The 15,606-nt window shown below is 38.5% G+C and overlaps 1 protein-coding gene across 1 annotated transcript in view; it reads left to right on the top strand.

Moving 5' to 3' along the window:
* ZNRF2 (zinc and ring finger 2) overlaps positions 1 to 15,606 on the top strand; it is a 101,155-nt gene that overhangs the window by 37,741 nt on the left and 47,808 nt on the right.

Below are 15,606 nucleotides of genomic sequence, written 5' to 3' on the forward strand. Positions count from 1 at the left end.
TTCCCCTTCTAGCTGTTTAATAAGAGCAACCACATCGTATCCTATTTAGTATTCTTGTGTAAGATGGGTTAATTTCTTTTTTTTTTTTAATGTTTGTTTATTTTTGAGAGTGAGAAAGAGAGACAAAGCACCAGTGGGGGGAGGGGCAGAGAGAGAGGGAGAATCCAAAGGAGGCTCCAGGCTCTGAGATGTCAGCACAGAGCCTGATGTGGGGATCGAACCCATGAACTGTGAGATCATGACCTGAGCCAAAGTCAGATGCTCAAATGACTGAGCCCCCCAGTTGCCCTTAGATGGGTTAATTTCTTAATTCATTCAAAAAGATTTTTTTTCTTTTTGGTTTTTTAAAGTGTATTTATTTATATTGAGAGAGACTGTGAGAGAGCGGGGGACTGGTAGAGAGAGAGGCAGAGACAGAATCCCAAGCAGGCTCCATGATGTCAGTGCAGAGCCTGATGCAGGGCTTGAACCCAAGAACCCTGAGATGACCTGAGCCGAGAGCAAGAGTTGGATACTCAATTAACTGAGCCACCCAGTGCCCATAAAACAGATTTAAATAAAAATGTTTTCCAAGGGAAAATACCCATGTTGCTGAAGATCTTTATTTTCTAATTAAGCTTTGAATTTCAGTATCAGAATTATTTTCTATGTATAATGTAGTGCTCACAGAAATTACAGTGACAGAGAAGTGTTCTCTGTCAGTTGTGGCCCACCATTAAGATCTTTTGTAATTAATTGATCGTATTTGTAGGTTGTATGTATTTAAGATAATCTAGATAATAAAAAAGCCAAAATATAGGATGAGAAATGAAGCCAATGGGGTATTTTGGGGAGTGGAGTTGAGGAGACAAAAAGTTGATGGGAAGTTACTTAGTAGGGTATAAAAAAATAAAAGGAATAATGAAATAATGGAAAAAAGTAAAATAAATGGGAAACAAAAGCCAAAAGGTGGACATCTTTGCTGTTTTTTTTTTTTTTTTAAGGTTCTGAATATGCCAAGGACATGAACAATTATGCATGTTAAGCTTGCATTTTACGACTTTAACAATGCAAAAAATTTTTTCACTTGGATGGAGGAAAATTATTGAGTCTCCAATACTTCATCTCTTTGGGTGTCTGAATAGTTTCCTGAACATGTGAAGTAACATTTGCCAAGATGTCCAGTATGGATTTTGATTTGCTGGTGGTTTCTAGTGTATGTTCTTAATCCTAGCCATTCATGTTGTAGAATTTTGCCAGTGTTCACAAGGAATATCACCACTCTTTAAAAACAAGGTCAAAATGGATCCCTTATAAGGGTTTTGTGGTTCTAACAGTTTTACGTATAAGATTTTGCACGTTGTTAGTTTAGTTGGTTGTAAGTGCCAATGAGAGAGGTCTGGTTGACGAGTGGCGTGCCTACTTCTGGCCGTACTGCTAACTCATTTTATGACTTTCGGCAAACAATTTCACTTCACTGGGTTTTCTTATCGCTAAACGATGAGAGTAGATGTTCACTTAGGGTCCTAAGTGGTGTGGGAGTGATGACAGTGAACATGGAGAAGTAGCTGTTTTTAAACAACACTGAGGGTGTTGTTAGGTGCACCCAGGGTAAAGCATATGAAAATATCCAGTCCCATAAGTTTGTTTTTGTTTTTGTTTTTTTTAATCAGGAACCAAAAGAGCGAAAAGAAATCTTCAGGGCATATATAAAGAACTCTTGTAGAACATTTTATGAATCATTTCAGTGTGCTATTTAATACTAAAAAATTACACATCTTTGGATAAGCTTTTCACTCATTCTGATATTTGAATATCTACTATGTCTCATATAATAGGCACACTAATAGATTTGGGATACAAAAAAGAAATTAGATCTTAATTTTCACTTAAAATTGTTTCATTTTCTCTTTCCATTCTCAGCAGAAATAGTTCTTTTAAAAATATAGTATATGTAAAAAGAATAAAATGATAGAATTGTCACAAATAGGTCGATAGTAGAAAATAACAACTTTCCCTAATGGACTTAACATATGGTCCTGATATAAGTGAAGCTTTTCAAGAATGTTTATTATGCAAATTGATGTATACTGATGTTTTGTAGGTTCATCAAGGCTTGTTTTTGATGATTCATAGAATTCGATATTTAAACATTTAATCTGGTAAATAGGCTTGTTGAGCAAGTTTGGTCTTCTGTATTGTGTTGTGGAAACATTTGCTATTCTGTCCCTTTTATTTTGTTAGATTTTTGCCCCTGTCATTTTGGCCCCGTCCTTTGTAGCTGTCATTATTAAACAGTGCAGGTTTTACTTAAGTGTTTCCTTTTGGCTTTCTCAAGCATCTTTAATCAAAATACAGCAGAAGTTTCACTTACCAGGCAATCATGGTAATTAGAAAACAGGTAGCCTGCCGTTCATCTTGCTGCTGGTTATTTAGGTTACTTGGCTTACCTTTTCTGAGGAGTTTTGTTTTTTCTTTTAAAGAGAGGGAGCAAGCCTGCATGTGTGCTTGGGGGAGGGGCAGGGGCAGGGAGAGACTCCCAAGCAGGCTCTGCACTGTCAGGCCAGAGCCTGACACAGGGCTCCATCCCTGGAACCGTGAGATCATGACCTGAGCCCAGAGGAAGAGTCCGATGCTTAACTGACTAAGCCACCCAGGCGCCCTCTGAGGAAATTTTTCGTAACATATATAATCCTGTATTTGCCAAACTCTGAACAGGTCCTGCTGACAAATGAAATGTCTTCCTCCTCAGTTCACGCTCCAGACCTTTTGTTTTATGGCACATGTTATTTATATATACTATAAAACTTTGCTTATGGAAGTTGATTTATTTACCTTTGTTTTTATTGGCATGTTTAGAACAATTTTACCTTTACCTTTCAGCTTAAAACTGAATTTTTAAAAAATGCCTTTCTTTCCTGCAAGGAATGGTTGGGACTTTATTTAAACCGCAGGTAGAATTCCCAATAATTAGAATTCCATCATCTGCCTTTAATTGTTGCAACTCTTGCAACACTAAGACCAACTATGCAGTTTATTCATGAATGCTTTTCCATATTTATTGAGTCAACTATAGGTCTAGCCTGGATGCTGGGGTAGGGTGGTTGAATAGAATACGTAGAAGAATATATAATTTCTGTCCCCACAGATAATAATCCAATTTGGGAGATAAAATCTAAACACAAGAAATGTTGTAGATGATAGATATATATATGTGTGTGTGTGTGTGTGTGTGTGTGTATACATATATATATACATATATATATATATATATAAAATGACTTAACCACTAAAAAGAATGTAGTAAGAGAAGGACATCATGGTTTTGAGTTCTCTTAAAAGGCTTCATTGCAATGGTGATACTTGATCTGAGCTCACTTAAACAGATAGAAGTCGATTTTTAATAAGATGAGAGAAAAGCAAGGCATATTGGTTTAAGAGCAAGGGCACAGAGGTGTGAATGGGTATATTCTGTTGGAGGAAAGATTAAACTGGCTACACCAAATAGCGATTATGTGAAAAGCCCAGTCTGGGAGAAAACAGGGTATGTGTGTGTACAGTAATGCAAAAGATGATCAAGAGCCAGGAGCTGTGGTAAAAACCTTGATAGCTAGGAATCTGAAGAGCTGAATTGTGTCACTTTTGATTTTTTTGCACTTTTAGGTTGCTGTTCTCTTGAAGTGAGCAGTTTTAACCAAGAGAGTCCTTTTGCTTAATTTTCTTCAATTCCATTATTGAAGATAGGAAATGGCATCTACTGTTTTGCATTACCTGGGGAGTTCGGTGTAGCAGATGGAGGTCTCTGTTATTGATCTGTTCTGTTTATCATATTCATTGCGCATATACCTAAGTTTTAAGCTTATTGGTCATTTTCTTCCAAATTATGTTTGTCATTTAAATTAAGTGTAGAAGAGTAGTTGTAATTTTGGGAAAACTTGGAGTACCAGCTTTGAGTAGAGAACATTGGCAATCAGTGGGGATGATAATAATAGATTGACAGCATCTGGGGGAGGGACTTACGTGCCATTCCCAGGGTCACGTAGTTTGCATATAGAACTGGATTTGCACCCAGGTCGTTGGGACTTGAAAGTCTGTATTTTCGGGACACCTGGGTGGTTCAGTCAGTTGAGCATCTGACTTTGGCTCAGGTCATGATCTCGTGGTCCTTGAGTTCCAGCCCCACATCGGGCTCGCTGCTGTCAGTGCAGAGCCCGCTTTGGGTCCTCTGTCTCCCTCTCTCTCTGCCCCTTCCCCACTTGTGCTCTCTCAGAATAAAATACTAAATTTTTTTAAGTCTGTATTTTCACTAGCCCATTTAAGATAATAAGGAATATAGAAACATAAGTAATTACTGTGCCATGTGTGTGCGACATTTTAGTATTGGAAGTATCATCAAAACATAGAAGAAATGGAGAGGGAAAAATTAAATCAGGCTTTGCTTGCAATGGAGCATTTAGAGAAAGATTCCTGGAGAAGGATGATACCTAACTAGGGCTTTGGTGACAACCTAAGAGTTGTGTAGGGTAAAAGGGAATAATAATATTCGTGTTTCAGCACCTCTGTACTTCACTTTTTAAAAGACCTGGGTTATCAGGCTCATTTCTACGGTCCGTTGTCTTCCATTATTAGTCTCCCTTGTCCTCTTTATACACAAACATGATCGTGCCATTCTCATCCCAGTTTTTGGTGGTTGTATCATTTTCACATTGTTGATATATCTAGTATTTGTATACTGTACCAGAGCAATAGCTCCTACAGTTGTTTTCACTTATTTCTCCAATTAAATATTGTATGTAGTGTATGTACTATGTGTGAGTGTGTATGTAAAACACCATAGCTTGTCCATTCCTGGATTCTTTATTAAGCTCTTGTTTGAGTTCTGAGTCTTGAGTCCCACTTTTAAGTATTCTGTAAAAGACAGAATACTTGTAAGTATTCTGAAGACACCCCCTCCAGGCATGCACAAAAATGTGTCCACAGTAATATCTGTGTATTCTGTGGATAGTTCTGAGACCAGTAAGAGTTCTGCCACTCTCACCCCTCTGTCGTAGACCTCTTATATTTTCTGTTTGGTCACTAGGATTCTTTTTTTTTTTTTTTTTTTTTTTTTTAACGGTCGTTGATAATTTTGATGTGTTCTTTTGAGTCCATTCTTATTTTTGGGAAAAGCAGTTAGCCTTTGTTTTCCATGAATTTGTCTTTTTTCAGATCATTTCTGTACTGTTTTCCGTAATTCCTTTTCTGTGTCAGTGATGTTGTCACTAGCTATTTGTTTCTTCCTGGTTCTTCCGTGGTTTTTATTTCTGTTACAGGTTTATTGTTATTATTTAATTTATTTGCTGAACCGTGACAGCTGTTTCCTGAGTTAATTTTTTAAATTGTCTCATTCATCTGCCTTTTTCAGGTTTTTGTCTTCCTTATATGGTGAATTCCTACAATGCTTATTTAGGTCCCATATTGAATCCTTTATTATTATTCATCAGAGAATGAAGTCACTTCAGGTTGGGACTGCTGTAAAAGTGAAAAGCAATGTGGGGAAAGGGCAGAGAAAGTGATTTAGGGAAGGCAGCATCTTCGGCTGAGATACATTCTTGCAGAATACTTTTCCACTAGGCTAATGTGTCCTATGCTCTAGACACTTCTTCCTTTAAAATAGTTTTTAATTAAATTAAAAATTAAAATTAAATCAAGATAATATATGTATATATTTTGAAAAAAGAACTTCTAGTCTTCTAATAACAATCTTATGCTTCTGCCCCAACTACTAGTTTTTATTTTCCTGAGACAACTTTCAGTACTTGTAGCTGTCACTTATAACATTTAATTCCATATTTATAAGTAATATGCTTATTTAATTTTTTTAGATGCTATTAACTGCTTATTGTGGGAGATTAGGATTTATATATATTACGTGTGTTAATTTTTATCCATATACCTTTTTAAAAAACTTTATTTTTTAATTTACATCCAAGTTAGCATATAATGCTATAATTTCAGTAGATTCCATTGATTCATCCCCTATGCAAAAAAAAAGTTGTTAAATTTTTTTTTGTGTTTGAGAGAGATCGCGAGCAGGGGAGGGGCAGAGAGACGGAGACAGAATGTGAAGCAGGCTCTAGACTTTGAGCTGTCAGCACAGAGCCCCATGCAAGGCTTGAACTCATGAGCTGTGCGTGAGATCATGACCTGAGCCAAAGTCGGATGATTAACCCAGGTGCCCCTCCATCTACCTTTTTTGTTTGTTTGTTTGTTTATTTTTGAGAGAGAGAGAGAGAGAGCAAGCAAGGCGGATAGAGAATCCCAGGCAGGTTCCGCGCTGTCAACGCAGAGTCCAACGCAGGGCTTGAATTCATTGAATTCACTAACCGGGAGATCATGATCTGAGCTGAAATCAAGAGTCCATCCAGGTGCCCCGATCCGTCGACCTTTGAACATCTTTCTAAATGATGATCTGCTTAATTTCATACTCCTTGTTTATGACTCTGGATTGCATTTCTTGTTGTGTATTTGTCTCGTAGTTAAAAAAAATTGCCTTGTCTGTTTGCTTACCTGATTTTCTAAGTTCCTCTTCTTCCCAAACTTGCAAAAGAATTGTAAAACTGTCAGAACCTAAGACTGTTTTCCACCTGATAAAACACATCAAGAAACCTTATCTGTTCATTCCCTACCACTCTCTACCCTCTACCCTTTTCCTCTCCTCCTTGGATCCTCTACTTCCTCTTTGGTCTGAACCAAATAGCTTCTAGACCACAATTATCCAAGGATTTCCTTACACCTCTCTCCTATGAGAGATCTTATTTCCTCTATCTCGGTGTCTTTCTCTCTCTCTCTCTCTCTCTCTCTCTCTCTCTCTCTCTCTCTCTTTTTCTTTTCTATTTGCTCCTTTGTTTTAATTAAAACAATTTTTTTTAACGTTTATTTATTTTTGAGGGGGGGGGAGAGAGAGAGAGAGAGACAGTGCAAGCTGGGGAGGGGCAGAGAGAGAGGGAGACACAGAAACCAAAGCAGGCTCCAGGCTCTGAGCTGTCAGCACACAGCCCGATGTGGAACTCAACGAACCATGAGATCATGACGTGAGCTGAAGTTGAACACTTAACTGACTGAGCCACCCAGACGCCCTATTTGCTCCTTTGTTTTAGTGTGCCGGGTGTTCAAGATACTTCTCCAGGTGCATAGGGAGGAAAGTTTTTGATACTTTGCCTGTGCTTTAATGAAATGTATTGATCAGTCCAGTGTGAATATGTAATAGTTTGGGTATATAGTCTAGGTGAAATAATTTTCAGAATTTTGAAGTTACTCACTTATCTTCTTCTAAGTGTTGCTATTAAGAAGACCAGTGCCATTCTGATTCTACAAAGCAGTTGAACTAGACTCTCAAAATATTAATATCATGAAAGACAAAAAAGTTAAAAGTCTGGGAAACTGTTCTAGATGTTTTTCATTGATCTTTTTTCTTTTTGAAAACTTTTAGACTTCTGTTCTTTAACCCTAAGGCTCTGTTATTTCACAGTACCGTACTTTGATATGGCTATTTATTTTCATTTGTTACATGGGTGCATTCTTTCAGTCTGCATAGTCATGAACTTCAGTTTGGGAAATTATGTCTGTGGTAGTTCCTTCCTCTTTTCTCAAGTCTGTTTCTAGCTGATTGGATGTTAAGACCACTTGGATTGATCTTCTGGTTTTATTACTTATTCCCCTATTTGACTTTTGGTTCTACTTCCTGCAAGATTAAAAAAAGATGTGTAGAGTGATGGTTAAGTTAGGCTTTTAAGCCAGAAGCTTGGTTTGATTTCTGGCATTGCCAGTTTTTAGCTGTGTGATCTTATGTAAGTCACTTACCCTTTCTGTTTTTCATGTGTAAAATAGGGTTTATATTAGTACCTAACTCAAGGATGTGGGAATAAATGAATTAATTTAGCCAAAGTGTTTAGTAATTTCTTAGTACATAGTAAATATTCATTGTTATTATCCTTTGACATCATTATTACCTCAAGTTAATATTCCATCTGTCTATTTGCATTCTTAATTTCATCAAAAGTTTATTTCAAGAGTTTTTGTTTGCTTCTCTGTTCCTAGTTTATAGTCTCTTGTCTTGTGGATGCAACATCATCTTAAATTATTGGGAAAGTTGAGGAATTTTGGAAAAAACTTCCAACATATAAGATGGACACCAAAACTAAAGAAAACGGAATCAAATAAATATACAGAAACAGAAGTAAATAGAAATCTTAGGAGATTTTTGGGGTTTGGCAGTGCTAATGTTTTCTTCTCTTTCCTGTGTCAGTGTTACCATACTTCTGCTATTCTGTTTATTTGGTGTACATCTTCTGTGTTGGAGACTTTTTAAAAAGTTTCCTCGTAATGAAGATCTAACTATATTTGGTGGAAATATATCGAAGTTTTGTGTCTTTGGTGAGTCATATCAGGGAGCACGGTTGTCAGCTTGCCCTTTTGTTGCTGATCCTAAGTTTGAACATGGAAGCTGATGGCAGGTAGTTTCTCCATCTTAGAAGTATCTTTTTATCTTTGTTAATTACGTGATTTTAGGTTGATATTTTCAGAATGTATAATTATATATACTTCTGCATTCTTTTTAAATACAAAATATTATAAACTATTAAGTCATTATCCATTTGGCTTGTCAGATTGTCCAAATCTGACCAGGAGAAGCTCCTTCAGGGCTTGATGGGGAGTGATATTAAGCAACGTAAAATCTAAAGGCTGAATCTGCTTTTTGAGAGGTATCCTTGCTTCTACATCCTTTTAGTGGACTGAACTCTGTGTGTGTGTGTTTGTGTGTGTGTGTATATATGTGCACATGCATGTATGTATTTTCTTTGTATCTGATGTACAGTTACATTCGTTTCCATTTATATTTAATTTTAGTAGGGATTCTCCCCTAATCATTTATTTTTGAATATGTATATCACTAACATTTTTCAGAAGTCAAGAACTTTATTAAAAGGTATACTCAGGAGTACCTTTTTCCCTTTTTTCCACCACATTTCACTACCTAAAGGCAACATGTATGTAAACCTTAGTTTGAAGTTCCTTGTTTTTCTGTTTGCAGGTACATATGTGTACATGTATTCTTATTTACCCTTTTTTGATACACAGCAGTTTGCAGAACATGCAGTCTTTTTTCACTTAATATAGCCTTGATATCTCTCTGTGTCCATTCGTAGAGACTTTTCTCATTTCTTTTTTATTCTGCGTAGTATTCCATTGTGTAGATACCTCATGGTTTCTTCATTATGTCTCTTATGTTTACAGTATTGTGCTATTCCAAAGAGTGTCATAGTAAATTACTGTGTGTGTGTGTGTGTGTGTGTGTTTTAATTAAAACATACGTTTATTGGGGCGCCTGGGTGGCGCAGTCGGTTAAGCGTCCGACTTCAGCCAGGTCACGATCTCGCGGTCCGTGAGTTCGAGCCCCGCGTCGGGCTCTGGGCTGATGGCTCAGAGCCTGGAGCCTGTTTCCGATTCTGTGTCTCCCTCTCTCTCTGCCCCTCCCCCGTTCATGCTCTGTCTCTCTCTGTCCCAAAAATAAATAAACGTTGAAAAAAAATTAAAAAAAAAAACATACGTTTATTAACTCTTGAAGTTCTAGGAGTAGAATGGAATCAGTTGATGGGGCTCTCACTCGGAGTCTCTCAGGCAGTTGCGATGGAAGTTGGGGCTAGAGTCATCTGAAAGTTCAAAGTAACTTAACATCAAAGGTAGCTCACTCACTATACCTGGAAATTGATGCTGGTTTCAGCGCAGGCTGTCAGCTGGAATGCCTATCTATGACCTTTCTCTGTGATTGGAACTTCCTAGAGCATGTCAAGTGGGCTCTGAAAGGGAATATCCCAAAAGTGAGCATTCTAAGAGGTCCAAATGGGAGCTGTGAGGCTTTTCAAGATTTATCTGAGAAATCCCAGAACATCACTTCCGGATTCTCTTGATTGACTAACTCATTAAGGCTGGCCCAGATTTAAGGAAAGGAGAATTAGGTTTTTTATCTTAGGATGCATGAAATTGAAAGCAACTATCTTTGGAGACTAAATACCAGAGTCACCTTCTAGCCATCACAGTTCACATTTCTTCCATATGTAAAATGTATTCACTTTCTTTCCAGTACTCACACTGTCTCATCCCATTAAGGCATCAATCTGAAGTCCAGGATCTTGTTATCTGAGTCAGGTCCAGATATGGATAATACCTCTCAGGTGCAGTTCCTCCAGTACAGTTCCTCGAAAACAGTTCCCCTTGACCTAAATACCTTTACTGAGAGCTTTATTTCTCCTTATAGCTCTGAGTTACTGTCTGGTGTTCTTTCATGTCACTTTGTAGGACTCCATTTCTTCTAGGACAGGTCTAGTGGTAATGAACTTCCTCAGCTTTTGCTTATCTGGGAATTTTATAATTTCTCCCTTACTACTGAAGGAATTTTGCTGGATATAGGGTTCTTAGTTGACATTTTTTTTTTCATCAGCCCACTGCCTCCGGACCCCAAAATTTCCCATGAGAAATCTGTTTATAATCTTAGAATCCCTTAATATGATGATCACCTTTATCTTGCTGTGTTCAAAATTCTCTTTGCCTTTTCAAAGTTTGATTATAGTGTATCCAGGTATGGATGTCTTTGAGTTCATCTTATAAAGAGATTGTTGAGCTTCTTAGATGTTTGTATTCATGTTTATATTCATTCACCCATCAAACTTATGAAGTTTTCAGCCATTATTTCTTCAAATACTCTCCCCCCCCCCTTACTCTCTTCTCCTTCTGGGACTCCCACAATGCATATGTTGGTCTGCTTGTTGGTATCCCACAGGCCCCTTAAGCTCTGTTCACTTGTTTTCAGTCCTTTTTTTTCTTTCTATTCCTCAGACATAATTTCCATTGTCCTATCTTCAGGTTCACTGATTATTTCTTCCTGCTCAAATCTGCCTTTCAATTCCTCTGGTGAATTTTTAATTTCAGTTATTATACTCTTCAGCTCCAGAATTTCTTTGTAGTTTCTATTTAGGTTTTCTACATATTGATATTTCCATTTTATTCATATTTTGATCATATTTTCTTGACTTTCTTTACATCTTCCTTTAGTTCTTTGAGCATCTTTAAGAGATAGGCATTTAAAAATCTTTGCCTAGTATATCTGTCATCAGATCTTTTTCAGGGACAATTTTTTTTTTTTTTTTTTTCCTCTAAAGGAGCCATGCTTTTCTGTTTTCTTATTTGTTTTTGGTATGCTTTGTGGTTTTTTGTTGTTGAAAACTGGATATTTGAATCTAATAATGTGGTAACTCTGGAAATCAGATTTTCCCCCTCTTCCCAGTGTCTGCTATTTTGTATTGTTTTTTGGGGAGTGTTATAGCCTGTTTCTGAGGATCATCAGCCAGAGATATAAACTTAATGGGGTGCCTGGGTGGCTCAGTTGGTTAAGCGTCCGACTTCGGCTCAGGTCACGATCTCACGGTTCGTGAGTTCGAGCCCCGCGTCGGGCTCTGGGCTGATGGCTCAGAGCCTGGAGCCTGTTTCAGATTCTGTGTCTCCCTCTCTCTGACCCTCCCCCGTTCATGCTCTGTCTCTCTCTGTCTCAAAAATAAATAAACGTTAAAAAAAATTTTTTTTTAAACTTAAGGTCTTCTCTGAGACCTGCCCTGGGCATGTACAGTCCCTTTCTAATTTCCCCTGTGTATATAGTTGTTTTTGAATGTCCTAATCTTTAATGTCTGGCTCCGAAAAAGAGAAAAATAAAGGGGGAGAAAGGGGTGTAGGTCCTTTAAATCCCCTTGCAGTTTCTTGAGCCAGAATGGGAGGGGCTTAAAATGGGGAAGGTCCAAAACAATGATACCCTTCTCTTTGTCTGTATCTCCTGAATCAGAAGCAGCAGTCAGAATGCAGAGTTCCAGTTTTTGGAGGATAGAGTCCTTTATGTCCACCCTGAGTTCCTGCAGGGTGTGTGTAAGCTGCTCCAAGAACAAGTGCACTGCTGCCTGCCATGTAGCTGGGCTGGGCTGGGCTGGGCTGGGAAGGGTGGCTGCTACTGTGCTAAGAGCTGAAAATAACCACAATGTACTGTCCAGGTTTTTCCCCTGGAAGTTGCAAGCTTTCAGTAGTCTCCAGAGTTCCAAAATAGTTCCCTCAGACAGATGCAAGCATTTAGGTGGGGAGGCCGATTCTGCCAGTGCTTCCTACTCGACTGTCTTCCCAGAATTCTCTATGTGTGCACTTATTTTTTTGTATTTTGGGGACATACCTTCAGGGTAAGATCCTAGAAATGGGATTGCTGGACCAGAAGATAAATACATATGTAGTTGATTTACATATAGCCAGATTGCTCTCTGCAGAGGTTGTATAAATTTGCACTCCTACTAGCAATGTATGAAAGTGCTTGTTTCCACACAACCTCACCAACAGTGTGTTGTCAAGCTTTTGAGTTTTTGCCAATTTCGGGTAAGCAGTGATATCTTAAATGTAGAGATAAAGTAAAGCCTAAGGAGAGAAAACAGTTAATACAAAGAACTGACCTGGATTTTTAGTTAAATAAAGTGAATTGAACACAGGTGTTACTTTTCCTTCCTAAAGACCACTAAAATGAGAATAAAGAAAAAGAACTTAAGAGAAAAGTGCTTCTTGGGGCCCCTGGGTGGCTCAGTCAGTTAAGCATCCACTCTTGGTTTTGGCTCAGGTCATGGTCTCTGATGTGTGGGTTCGGGCTCTGTGCTGAGAATGCAGAGCCTGCTTGGGATTCTCTCTCTCTTACCCTCTCTCTCTGCCCCTCCTTTGCCTGTGCTCACTCACTCTCTCTCAAAATAAATAAACTTAAGAAAGGAGGGGATATTTCTTTTATTCTGACACTGTGCAGTTTTTCATTCAAAAAAAATTTTTAATGTTTATTTTTGAGAGAAAGAGAGAGAGAAACAGTGGGAGCAGGGGAGGGGCAGAGAGAGAGGGAGACACAGAATCCAAAGCAGGCTCCAGGATCTGAGCTGTCAGCACACAGAGCCCCATGCAGGGCTTGAACCCACGAACCTTGAGATCAATGACCTGAGCTGAAGTCGGACGCTTAATCAACTGAGCCACCCAGGTGCCCCAGTTTTTCATTTGTTTAAAGAAAGGTCAGTTGAAAATACCTTTTTGGTGAAATACTGGTTTAAAACTTTTGCCCAGTTTTCTGATAATTGGTTTTCCACACATTTTAAGAGTTCTTTATATATTAAGGGTATTTTTTTATGATACATGCTGTAAATATTTTTGTCTTTTGAATTTGCTTCTACGTATTGTTTTTCAGTCATGCTAAATATTTTCTTTCATTGAATTATGTTTGAGAGAGGCCCTGAAAAGCTGATTAGCAGCTTTATGTATAAGGCTAGGGCTTATCAACAGACAAGGGTCTTGATGTTTCATCCTGCGGGACCTTTTGATTTAAGAGAAGAATCTACCAGGGCAGGCAGCCGGGTGGCTCAGTAGGTCAGGCGTCCGACTTCGGCTCAGGTCGCGATCTCACAGTTTGTGAGTTCGGGTGTGTGTCAGACTCTGTGCTGACAGCTCAGAGCCTGGAGCCTGCTTTGGATTCTGTGTCTCCCTGTCTCTGTCCCTCCCCCACTCGCTCTCTGTCTCTCTGCCTCAAAAATAAATAAAATGTTAAAAAAATTTTGTTAAAATTTTTTTTTAAAAAAGGGAAGAATCTACCAAGTTCTTGGTAAAGATGGAGTCAAGGAAATTGCAGAGGGGCCCCTTTCGGTACACAGGTCTTTATTCCTCTGTGTTCTTTCCTTCCCATTGCTTAAGTCATTCTATTTTGGGTTTTTTATTCTAGAAGTTAGTTAGCCTTCTTTGTCCTGCTGTAGTTGGGGAATTGTAGTTTCTTACAGCTGCTGTATGTCATGGTTTGGAGACCTAGGGAATTTTTTTTTTTTTTTTCCTAGTCTTTGAACCAGTCTAGATTTTATCCTCATGCCTCCCCATTGTCTTGGGAAGTCATTTGGAGGTATCGATTTTGCAGTCTTTTGAGAACTAGATAGAATTGACTTTTGCAGACACTTAGGGTGTCTGTTTTCTCATTGGCTGTCTCCTTTCAAGGTCTTTATCTTATTTTATTCTCATTCTCTTATAGATTCTACTGAAATCTATTTCAGTAGATTTTAGAGGGGAAGAGAAAGAAACACATGAATTTATAGTATTTAATTAGAAATCCAGGTGGTTCTTTGTACATAGAGTTTTCTCTCCTTGGGCTCTACCTTGTGGGCAGTTGGATGGCTCTCAGTAGTTCACAGTATTGTACTTTGATAATTTAGAGTTTATGTGCCTATACTCAGGTGATTTCTGATCAGTAGTTAAAAAAACTGGCCTCTTGCCTTCTTGTATGTCCTGTTGAAAACCTCAAGGGAAGAAAGTTTTTACAGTTCCAAGTGAAAGATAGTTAGTTGGTCCTGGAAATATGAATGCTACTTGAGAGTCTCTGTCTTCTCCCCATTTGATCTAAGTTTCCTTGTATTGGTATATTCTGTATTTGGGGGTTATAGCTATTTTGCAGTTTCTTATTTACTTATTAGTGGGAGCGGGGGAGGGACAGAGGGAAAGAGGATCTTAAGCGGACTCCACCCCTGATGTGGAGCTTGATCTCTTGACTGTGAAATCATGACCTGAACCGAAATCAAGAGCCAGGTGCTTAAACGGCTGAGCCATCAAGGTGCTCCTGCAAGTTTCATTTTAGACGGATTTCTTTCCTCTTTCTTTTTCATTTTGGTGGTTTTCAAGAAGGGGCAGTAAACATACAAATTACATACGTTTTTTTCACATTGTATTAAGTGCATTTTACTAAAAGAAAAAAATGTATGTTCTTTGAAAATACATTGACTACAATGTGAAAAATGGTGTTCAATAGCATTTATTTCATTTAGGAAGTTGAATACCTGGATTAAGTACCCATGCCAAAACCTTGTCCTAGTTTGTACAAAATTGTGCATGAGGTATGAGTCTAGTCTGACACATTTGGTCACAGTAAGTTTTGAGTCACGATGAAGGGAGGAGAGTGCCTGTAAGAACACACATGTGCCAGAAGTACGGAGCTGTCAGACTCTGAGGCAGCCTTACCTTAGGGACTGGTTTCTGTCACTCCCCTTCTTATTAGCTTTGGTCTCTCACTGCACTTCTGCTCCTCTCTACACATCTGCTCTGGGATCTCCATGCAAACCATTGTCCTTCGCTGGCTGATAGTTGCTGTTCTCTTGTAAGCTCAGCTTACACATGAGCCACTGGGCTCTCTTTTACCTACATGTGACCTTTCTGCTTCAGCTCTTTACACCTGACCAGTGTGTACTCTCTTGCCATTTCTTGTCATATTTCCAAGAAAAACAGATTGGCCCAGACTATCTTTTTGTGCCACTTCTGGTTTGTAGTTCTTAGCCCTGAAGTATTAATTGGCTGTCTACAATCAGGTGTCCAGTGCTGCTCAAGCAGTGTAGGGGTGTTGAGGAGGGAGCTGTAGGGCAGCAGGGGGACAGCAAGGAACCAGAGATGGGACAGTCCCCTGGGAAGTCAGGGAGCAGGATAGAACTGAATACATAACATACTCTCTCTTCGGTATACCAGTTTATTTTTAATAGACCACTTTAAGCAAATACTTAGTAGTAT

The sequence above is a fragment of the Lynx canadensis genome, chromosome A2 (assembly GCF_007474595.2).
Source record: "Lynx canadensis isolate LIC74 chromosome A2, mLynCan4.pri.v2, whole genome shotgun sequence".
NCBI lineage: Eukaryota > Metazoa > Chordata > Mammalia > Carnivora > Felidae > Lynx > Lynx canadensis.